Genomic DNA, 11,602 nt, shown 5'->3' with positions numbered 1-11,602 from the left:
CACACACACACACACACACACACACACACACACATACGGATCTCATGATGTTTTAACTAAATTTCCAGTTTTACGTTGGCCTGCTTTTATTGTTCATTTCAGTTGGCATCTACCCTATGGGATCTTTGCTATTGGATTTTTGTTTTTGTTGCTGTTTGGGGTTTTGTTTGCTTTGTTTTGTTTGTTTGTTTTTGAGACAGTGTCTCCCATGGGCCTGAACTTGTCGATTTTGCTTGACTAGCTGTTCAGTGGCATCTGTCTGTCTCTGCCTCGGAGGGTCCAGGATTACAAGCCTGTGCACTATATGCCCGGTTTTGTCTTTGTTTGAGTATTTGGGTTGCTTTTGTTTTTCAGGTGATTGGAATTAGACTTAGCTCCTTCCACATGCTAGGCGAGTGCTTTGCCACTGTGTGACCTCTCAGCCCTATACACACACAGGTCCTGGGGAACTGAATTCAGAGCCTCACATACCTGCTTTACTAACTGAGCCGTCTCTGTGGCTCTATGTACTTTATAGACATCACCCAAAGAGATTTGGGGCAACATGTGATGTGCAGGTGAGAAGCCCTGCTCATTAGACCTCTTGAGGGCACTCCTTTAGGACTGGGCTGTGTGTGTGTGTGTGTGTGTGTGTGTGTGTGTGTGTGTGCTCCCAGCTTTGGTTAGCATCTGTCTAACTCACAAACTGGCTAGTTCAGTGAATGAGAGACAACCACCTAGAGGGCTCTCTGCTCGAAACACATGAACTGATTCTAAGCTTTCTGAGATATTACCTCCCTCCTTGCTGAACCAGCCGACCCACACTTCTGAGCCTTTAAAACCTACTAGACTGACCATCCGAAGCAACCCTCTGTAACATTCCTAAATCTTGTTCTCAGGGATGAACCCATCCAGTACACTCAGAGGGCTAAGTGTTCCAAGTAACTGACATTTACGTGCGACTAATGTGGTAGCCTATAAGGCCGGAAGGTTTCCTTGTTCCCCATGTAAAGATAACCAGACTGACTCTATTAATGGAAATGTCATTTTAGTAGCAATTCTTGAATCAAGCAAACAGATGTCATTGCCCAGGGACAGGAAAGCTGTTTGGCCCTAAACTGAACAGGAACAAGCTATGTTCCTGGTGTGATTCCGGGAACAGAGCATGCACACCTCCACTCCTTGGCGCTCACCAGTGGCTGACACTGTCAACCAATAGCAGCCCTCTTTCCTCTGACCTCCCCGTCCCTTTATTTTAAATTAAAAATGAAATATTTTCCACCAGAATTGGTCTTCACTGGACTCATCCTCACACTGAGTTGATTGGTATTTGAGGGTCTGCACCCATTGCTCTCCTTCCCATTACAGTGGCCTCCTGTGTCGTTTTCGTCTTAATTAGGTCTTGGTGCTGTCTCGCTTCTTCTGAGACATCCCTTTCTCTACCTCGTATGGCACACTTTTATGCTGAAGCTGAGAAATTTTTGCTTTCTTTTAGATGGCTTATGAGCTTAGCTTTTATTTGTTTTTGTTTGTTTGTGTTTTGTTTTGTTTTGTTTTCCAAGACAGGGTTTCTCTGTGTAGCCCTGGCTGTCCTGGAACTCACTCTGTAGACCAGGCTGGCCTCAAACTCAGAAATCCGCCTGTCTCTGCCTCCCAGGTGCTGGGATTAAAGGCGTGCACCACTGCTGCCCAATGAACTTAGCTTTTATACTTACACCTATGATTTGTTTGTTTGTTTGTTTGCTTTTTAAGGTTTCTATTCAACACAGTAAATTGTTCACATGTCTGGGGTAAAAGATACTGTGAAGTTGGATACACTGTTTACAGCGGACTGGGGAATCATGGTAGTTAGCACACCCATCCACTTAAGCATTTGCCATTTTTTTAAAAAAGAACTTTTAAAACTAGAATCTTTTACTTATTTGACAATTTGATAATGTGAGCAATGTATCTTGATATACCTACTCCCCCACCCCCACCCTGCTATGTCCCTCTTCTCCCTTCTGTCTCCTCCCATCTCCCCCCTTTAACTCACTGAGTCCATTGCGTTCTGCCTGCTGGAATGTTGGCTGATCTTGTTGCCTTGGTCTTGTATGGATCTTGTGCATGTTACCACAGCTGCAGTGAGATCATGAGGAGCACCACCATATCATGTCCTGAAGACAGAAACCGTGACAAGAACTTCCAAGGAGCTCTCTTGTTACTTTCCAGGAATCTATTGTATCATTGCTAACTCCAAACTTTCTACCGTTAGTCTGTGATCCACTGGAACTTTCTTTGGCATAACATCTGTTGTGTTTGAGCATGAACTTTCTATCTCCCATAGGAACATGTATTCAAACACTTGGCCCCAGCTGCTGCTGCTATTTGGGGAAGTTATGAAAGGTTAAGTGGGGCACTGGGGGGTGGGTCTAGAGATTTGTAGTCTCCCCTTGTTGTCTGTCTGGTCTCTATTTCATGTTCTGTTAACATGTGAAGGCATAAGTTCTCCTCAATAATCCTGCTACCACAAAACCATGCCTTCCCCATCATAATGGACCGCATCATCTCAACCCATGAGTCAAACCAAATATTTCCTCTCCAACATGCTTCTTGTCATGTCACAGCAATGAGAAATTGATAGAGAAAATTGGGACCAGGAGTGGGGAGGTCTCATGACAGGCTAACTTTGATCATCAGCTTGACTGGATCCCTGGGACTTTAGTGAGGTATAACTTTGGGTGAGTCTGTGAGGGAAAACCTGCCCTCAATGAGGGTGCCACTCTTCCATGAACTGATGTCCCACACTGAGTAAAAATGGAGAAATGAGAAGGTGAACTGAGTGTCAGAATCCACCTCTTTCTGTTTCCCTTGAGCATCTGGCTCGTTCATGTGCCTGCCACCATGATGGATGCTCAAACTTCGGTGCAAAAGCAAACCCTTCCTTCCCGCACTTATTTTTGTCCATTATTTTGTCACAGCAATTAGAAAAATAAGCAACACAAAGTATATATAAAGGTGCAGACTCATTTCTTTGTACAGAGATGTTAATTTGCTCTAACACAATTTGTTGAAAAAAAAAAAAGATCCTTATTGAATTGCTTCCTTTTGCCTTAGTTCGGGTTTCCATTGTTGTGAACGGATACCATGATGAAGGCAGCTCTTGTAAAGGACATTTAATTGGGGCTGGCTTACAGTTTCAGAGGTTCAGTCCATTTATCATCATAGTGGGAAACCTGGCAGCATCCAGGCAGACATGGTGCTGGAGAAGGAGCAAAGAGTTCTACATCTTGATCAGAAGGCATCCAGGAAAGAGCTGGTTTCTGCAGGCAGCCAGGAGGAAGCTCTTTCCACACTGGGTGGAACTTGAGCACTGGGAGACCTCAGATCCCGCCTGCATAGTGACACACTTCCTCCAACAAGGCCACACCTCCTACTAGTGTTGCTTCCCATGGGCCAAGAGAATTCAAATCACCACATCCTTAGGTTGTCCTGCACTCATTACTTTTCTCATTGCTGTGATGAAATTTCTAACAGAATCAGCTTGAAGGACTTATTCCAGCACATGTCTGAGAGGTTGCAATCCATCATATCAGGAAAGCATGGTAAAGTTTATAGTGATTAACAATTATGGCCAAAACTCTTTACGTATGGGTGGGCCAGGAAGCTGAGAGAAGTTTAGATCAGAAGTGGGCCAGGCTATATGTAATTCATTTCCTTCCCCTCAGCCCAACTCCACCTCCAAATAGTTTCTCTACCTCTCAAAACAGCTGGGGACCAGGTGCTCATGTGGGACACTTCCTAGTCAAACCCTAACAAATAGTAACCCTTCCCATTGGTTTCTGGCTTTTTGATGAACAAAACAAAACAAACAAAACACACCACACCATCTAGATTCCTGTAGTGTTACAGTGGACCTTGACATCAGGAGAGGCAGGTCCTTTAATGTTCCTTGACTCTTTTACCACAGTGTCATCTCCCCACATATGTGTGCTGTGTGTATGTTTTACTAGTGTAAATTTGAGTGTATGTGCATAGAGCTTTGTGTAAGCATGCTTGTGGAGGCCAGAGAACATTCTTTAGGACACAGTCCATCTTTTTGAGACAGAACCCACCCCCAACCCCCACTGGCCTGAAACTCACTGAGTAACAAGGCTGGCTGGTAGAGAGTTCCAGGAATCCTCCTGTCTCCACCTTATGAGGATTACAAGTGTACACCGTTGTGTTCAGCTTTTTATTTTTAAGGTGGGTTCTGGAGATCAAATCCAAGACTTTCTGTTTGCAGGGCAAGCACTTTTCCCACTAAGCAGTCTTTCCAGCTCTCTCAGCTTATTTGTTCCTTCCTAACTCCTGTGTGCTTTCTGTGTAAAAAACAACCCCCCAAAACAAAGCAAAAAAAAAAAAAAATCAAAAAACAAAAACGTGACAAGGCTTTAGTTTGGGTTGTGTTGACTCTAGGCATGAATAGGAAGAAAACCAATATTTTAAAAACTTGAAGATTTTAATCAACTCTTTACATTAAAAAAAAATTATTTTGTGTGTACAGGCGCTTTGTCTGCATGTATGTCTGTGTCACACGCATGCAGTTCCTGAGGAGGACAGAAGAGGGCATCAGATCTCCTGATACTGGAGTTACAGATAGTTGTGAGCCACCATGTAGGTGCTGGGAACTGAACCTGGAAAAGAAGCCAGTGCTCATAACCACTGAGCTGTCTCTCTAGACACTCAACTCTTTTTTTCTGGTCCTTGTTCCCAAGACCTTTGAAAAGGTGAATTGCTCTAGCTTGGCTCATGTGCTGGGTTTCAGTACCTGTCTGTAGCATGACTGGAAGATTGAGGGACTTTTATGAGGAAGGGCCTTGAAGAAGGAGTTGGGTCACCGAGTGTAGCCCTTGAGAGGGTACTGGGAAATGGTGTCCTTTTTGTCCTTTAGCTTCCCAACACCATGAGATGGGTGTTCAGCTTGCTTTGCCATGTGTTCCCACCATGACCAAGGTTCCCTCCGTGGGTTTTGCCACAGGCCCAAAACAACAGGATCAAATTACCATGAGCTGAAACCTCTGAAAGAGCAAGCCAAATAAAACATTCTTCCTTATAAGCTGACTATCACATTGTGTGGGTCAGTGTGCTCTGGAGGAATAGAACTGGCAGGATCAATATCTATTACAAAGCGGTGGTCAGTCCTCCGTGGACACCTGTGTCCTAGAGAAGCTGAGACCCTGGCAGCTGAGAACCCACCAAGCTCCAAGCCTCAGCAGTCCTGGTGTGATGCTGAAGGCCTAGAGGTTTTCCAGAGGTCCACTGGTGTTCCATTTACACTGGAAAACAGAGAGGCTGAGATCTAACATCAGTGCGGGATGCAGGCAGCTACAGCATCCGTGATGATGGCTGCATGGATACATGCATCAGCAAGAAGTAGAGGCAGGCAAGCATCCTTTGAGCTTCTCTCTGTCTGGGATGCTGCCCAGAAGTGACACCTACTCTTTGGGAGGGTCTTCTCCCCTCAGTTAATTCTTCCTGGAAGTGTCACCCAAAGACACACCCTTGTCTCTTAGTTGATTCCAGAACCAATTCAGTTCACGGTCAAGATTAGCCATCATACGCATCAATATAAAATGTGTCTTGTTCAACTGAGCCATGGTGAAGTAGGGGAAAGATTAACTGGGCATGTCCACATTGGGCATTTAGCCACAGTGAAGTATGGAAAAGATTAACTGGGCACGTCCACAGTGGGCGTCTTGGCTATAGGTACGTCTGTGAGTGGTTGACATTACATAATCCTGGTGTCTGAAATCCCACCCTTGAGCCTACTTTAGGGTAGGCTGCGAAGACTGCTTAAAATACCACTGCCAAGGGAAAAGAGTCGTCCAGGAAATCCTTTCTTGGCCTTTCGCAACTGTGCCGATGCCATGCCTGCGAGCGGCCTTGGCAGGCTTTGGAGGAGAGAGCAGATGTTGTTGGGGGTGGGAGCTTGAGCTTCGTGCTTTACAGCTCTGGACTTGGCTCCCAGCTCCACTTCTACCAGTTGTGTGACCCCAGGCAAACCACTTAATCTCTCTGAGCCTTGGTTTCCTTAGTTATGTGTGAGCCATAAGGTTGCTTGCAGAAATAAATGTATTGTGATCCTAAAAAAATGTAAGGTCACAGGAAGCAGGAAATATTACAGTTGTAATCACAATTGCTATTGTCTTGGTACTCAGTAGAGAAGAGGAGCGAGCACTGGGGAGATGACTTAGTCCATAACCATCTTGCCATGAAAGCATGAGAATGTGAGTTCAGATTCCCAGCATCCACTTAAAAGCCAGGCGTGAGGAATGGTAGCACATGTCTATAATCCTAGCACTGGAGAAGACGAGGACTCCATATCCCTGGAGACCGCTGGCAAGCCAGCCTTAATCAGTCAGCGAGCTCCGGCCTCAGTGAGAGACTCTGCCTCAAAATAGATATATAGATAGATAGACCAGATAGACCAGATAGATAGATAGGTAGATAGATAGGTAGATAGGTAGATAGGTAGATAGACAGACAGAGTGGAGAGCAGCTAAGAAGACACTTGGCATTGACCTCTGGCCTCCATGTGCATGTGCACACACATGTACAAGTATCTGAATCACACACATATGAGACAGGATCTTAAGATCGATGGGCCCAACTAGACCTGCAATACCAGGGTGTGATGTTGCATTCGCTTCTTTTTTCGTTACTGTGACAACATGCCTTCTAAAAGCACCAGAAGAGAGGAGGGCTTTACTCTGGTTCCGTTTGAGGGAACAGTCTGTAGTGGTGGGAAGGCACGGCCACAGGAGCTCGAGGCAGCTGCTCACACGTCACCCACAGCCAGGCAGTGAAGCTACATGGATGCTGGGGTTTGACTCATTTTCTCCTTTTATGCAGTTTAGGGCTCTCAACCCAGGGATGGCTGCCTGCAGTCGGGTGAGTCTTCCACCTCAACCTAGAAACTGGATTGCAGACAGGCCTAGGGTCTTGTCTCATAGATGTTTCAAGATCCTGGACAGTATTACCATCACAGAAAACCTCGGGGCAATAGGAGAATCCTGGGAGAATCGATGAACTTAGTTCAAGGGGATTACAGAAACCAAAGGGGCCAGGTTGCTTCTCTTGACCTCTTGGGCATTTTCTCAGTGCTCGTCTACAGAGCAGCTACTGGGTCTGTCCTGGAATCCAGCTATGCCGGAGTGTACACATGATCTGTGGTACTCTCATAGGAGCATGTTTCGGGGTCAAAGAGGAAGGAGCCAGGCTATGTCCCTGGGAACAGTTCACAGCAGGAACCATGCAGGGAGAATGCATAGCTACAGGTACAAAGAGTGATCAATCCTGGAGACAAGGTGGGGAGGCCTTGCAGGCAGCAGGCTCAACATAGACAGGCCTGGGATTCTGTGTAAATGCAGGCATTCTTAAGATCAGCTGTTGGTATGTAAACTTCAGTGCATGGTAAACAGAAGGCTCTCTGTGCGGGCTGCAAAGAGGAGTCCAGATACCAGAGAAAGTCGCCAAAGATACCATCATTGTAGGGCTTTAATTTCGTGTGTGTGTGTGTGTGTATGTGTGTGTGTGTGTGTGTGTGTGTGTGTGTGTGTGNTGTGTGTGTGTGTGTGTGTGTGTGTGTGTGTGTGTGTGTGTGCATGTGTGCGCACTGTAAAGGCAAGAGGAGAACGTCCCGTGTTTGCCCTAGCAATCTCTATGTTTTCACTTGATACAAGGTTCCCTGGTAGACCTGGATCTCACAGGGCTTTTTGTTTGTTTGCTTGCTTGCTTGTTTTGATTTTCTGTTTCATTTAAGTTTTGACAAGTCTGGCTATCAGCAAGCACTGGCCAACTTCCTACCTCAGCACCCCCAACTCCGGTGCAGGGGTTACAAGCACATGTAGCCACACCCAGGTTCTACATGGGTGCTAGGGACCAAAACTCTAGGGTTCATGCTTACACACAGCAAGTGCTCTTATTCACCGTCTCCCCCATTCCTCATTGTAGGGTTTGGCAGAGTTCTACATGGACACCCAAATTCACTTGGTCTGGAGAGGGAAGCTGGAGGGGATAGCCTAGCAGAGAAATAGAAGATGCTGGAGGCCAGATGCTATCTTCATGATGCTGGATCCTGGACCAATTCCCCCTCTGGAGTAAAAGAATTTCATGGATATACCCTCACAGCCTTCCCTGTTAGATGATGCCACAGTCACCTTTGAGGGTCCTTAAGTCACTTTGTTACAGACCTAGGCAGTGGTGTCTGGGAAGCTCTTAAGATAATTTCAGCAGGAAGGCTCCTGATGACCCCTCCCACCCCTGGCATGGCAGGAATGGCTGAGAGTGAGGCCCTGCAGCATTCAGGCTTCCCTGAACTGCTCCAGTAACTTCCCCTCCAGGAAGCCTTGCCAGACAGGGAGAAGAAGGCAGGCAGCAGGTGGAGCACTGAGAGGCCGAGTAAGCTGCTTAAGGTCACCCAGCAAAGCAGCAGCAAGCTGGACCCGGCCCCAAACCTCCAGATGTCCAGTCTGATGCTCTGCCCACTGGACCATGAGTCCTTTAATGAGGCCACCTCCGCAGGGCTGCAGGCTGGCCCACCGCCCGGGGCCGGTGACTTGCCAGGCATCCCAATCAACCACACTGCAGAGGCCCTGCCCTCAATGGCCAGGCATAGAGATCAGGCATGAGCTTGCCTGCCAAGCCCGGTGCTTCTGCAAAGTGACCCTGTTGGTCTGAGCATGCCCAACCCGCTGGCTAAGACCCCTGAGGAAGTGGCCTCTGTGTGCTCTTTCAGGGCTTAGAGATGTTGCAGGCTGAATTACACATAGGCTCCTTCTGGTGGCTGGCTTTGATATCCAGCCCCTTGGAGTCACCCCAGCCTCCCTGAACTAGGGACCCTGCTGTCAGCACCTATGGACACCACTCTCATCCTAAAGACTATCACTTGGGGTTGCGAGGGACCCCGGACTCAGAAATTTATATTCACAATGGGTCTGGGTGACACAAGAATGCTGACAAAGGTAAGACTCAAATGGGGTTCCCTGGCTCCTTGGCTAGCTTTCCTGCCTTCCCCTCAGGGTCTCAAATTTATCCCCATTTCAGTGGCTTTGGTAAAACTACCCCCTACCGATTGGCCAGGATCTGTGGACACTAACAGAGCTCCTGGAGACCTTGTGTGTTAGGCAAGAGACCTGTTCTGGGTAGGTATGATGCTTAGGGCAAAGACAGAGCTGACCTGAGCGGGCAGAAAGGTGCAGAGACTCACCCTGGAGCCACTGGGTGCTGTGCTTTGTGGAGTGAGAGACTGCCACCAACTGTTGGGGAAGGAGGAAAGACCAGCCTGTGGGCCCATCCCAGCCTGCCACCCCATTCAGCTTTTCCAGTATCAAGTTGCAGTTGTGTGTAGGAATTGGAGGTAGATACAAGGCAAGAAGTCCCTGGAGGCTCCTTTCTCCAATGTCTAGGCTCCTGTGGACAACCACGGAGGTGGAGCCAGGGGCTGGGACTTGGAGACAGCAGAAGCATGGCCTGCTACCTTCAACTGCCACCAGCCCCTGAGAGTTGGGTTCAGAGAGGAGAGCTTCGGATGTCATCCTGCCATCCCAAGACTTAACCTCCCCCTCCCCTTCTCCTTTCTCTCTTCGTTTCATTCCCTGTCCTCCCACCCCCATAGCCCAGCACACACCTCAAAGAGACTCAATTCACTGATTCGTGTAACTCCTCCCCCACCCTAGCACACTCTTCCAGGGCTCTCCCAGGGTTGTCCTCTCAAGTCAACCTTTGGTGGGATGGAAGTGGGTGTGGTCGCCCAAAGTAGGAGTGAGGGAGAAGAGTATAGTAAACAGCACAAACCCACCACAACCACAACTTCTCCTCGCAACACCCCCGCATTGCGCTCTGAAAGCTGGAGACACACAACGAGCCAGCATCTGTGTAGAATAATAAAACCGGGTGTGGACGTGTCGTTCTCACAGGACGTTTGGCTGAGCCCAGGCAACGGGAAAGCATGCATACTTAACACTCCTGACTGTGTGAAGCCCATTGTCACGGGCACCGGCTCTGCGAGGGACCCAGGGCCCGGGGCTTGGCAAGGGCCCGAGACATTTCTTGGAATGGTTTCTTGTTCATCACTGACACTCGTAATGAGAAATTTATACACCATCCTAGGCGGATAAATTAATTTCGAACACTTTAGACTTTGGAAGACAATGGTTCCTGGCAGGACTCTTTATCACCCGTTTTATTAAAACACACACACACACACACACACACACACATACACACATGAAGAAGGGGAAAAAGACAGAAAAGGGGGAAAAGAAAGAAAGAAAGGAGGGGGAAGCCCCTCAGGACATTCCAAACAAAACCCCATGTGCCTGCCGGGCTCTAGAGTTTGTGTTGCATGGCGGGGGAAGAACCTTCACAGCCCCCATGAGTACCGAGGGTCCTGGGGGTCACTAGGAAGCTTCATTAAAGGGTGTGCAGATCCTCTAGGCTGTCCCCTCACCCCTGGGGGAGCACAGCTTCCGCTCACCCCTGGCTCCCTTTGAGGTTGGCATTCTGGCCAAGGAGTGGGGTTTCCCAGGCTGCGTTTGTGAAAGGTAATTAAATTGTGATAATGTTTCCATTCAGACCCGAGGCTTGGGTGAAGCCCTGGGATTCATCAGACAGACTGCTCCTGCTGCCCACTGAGCACATAGGCCAGCTTTGCAAGAGTACTGGCCAGGACCCATGGGTATCCATGAGCTCACCAGAGGACCAGACATGGGTCTGCAGAGATGGCACCAGAGATGTTAGCACCATGTAGCCCTGCTTCTCAGGAAGGCTCAGCTTGTAGTGCCTTGCTGGCAGTCTAGTGGATGGTATAGAGGTGCCAGAGAGATGTTTAAGAGAGATGGTTATCTGCAGGTAGGCATGACCTGGGTTCCGTCTTCTATGATACTGAGAGGGAGAAGAAGGTAACAGTGAGCGCCTCTGCTCAGGAATGGCATATGCTGTCTTGGCAGATCCCTAGCTTTAGGCCAGGAGTCTCCACTGTTCAGAAAAGCATCCAGGGGGCACGGAGGTGACTGAACAGGAAGTGGAGTTTGATAATGTATCTGATTATCTGAGTTAGATCCTCAGGGTCTACAAGGCAAAGAAGAGAACAGACACCTGCAAGCTATGGCCACACACGCACACACACACACACACACACACACACACACATAATTAAAATGTAATAAAAATGCAAATGAAACTCATCCAGAAAAGTCTGTCCCAAGCTACAGCTTCTAACTTTGGCAGCCCCAACATTTCTTAGAGTCCAGCCTCCCTACAACCTTGTTCACCCACCAGAGCTCCCAGCCTTTGCCAGGCCGTAAATCACATAGGAAATGTTTAATATTTAGGAGCAAACAGAAGGAATTCAGGACCCTGGAAGAGGCCATGGCAATATCACACTATGAAAACAAGTAGGTATCATAATAGATTATGGATTTATACAATCTTTTATATACTTTCTTTTTCAAATTTATGTGTTTGTGGAAGCCAGTGGGTGAGTGGATGTGTGTGTCACAGAACTCACATGGCAGGCATCTGCCCATCACAGGCATCTGCCCATCACAGGTATCTGCGAATCACAGGCATCTGCCAATCACAGGCATCTGCCAATCACAGG

The sequence above is a fragment of the Mus pahari genome, chromosome 5 (assembly GCF_900095145.1).
Source record: "Mus pahari chromosome 5, PAHARI_EIJ_v1.1, whole genome shotgun sequence".
Taxonomy (NCBI): Eukaryota; Metazoa; Chordata; class Mammalia; order Rodentia; family Muridae; genus Mus; species Mus pahari.
Note: the sequence above shows the minus strand (reverse complement) of the source record.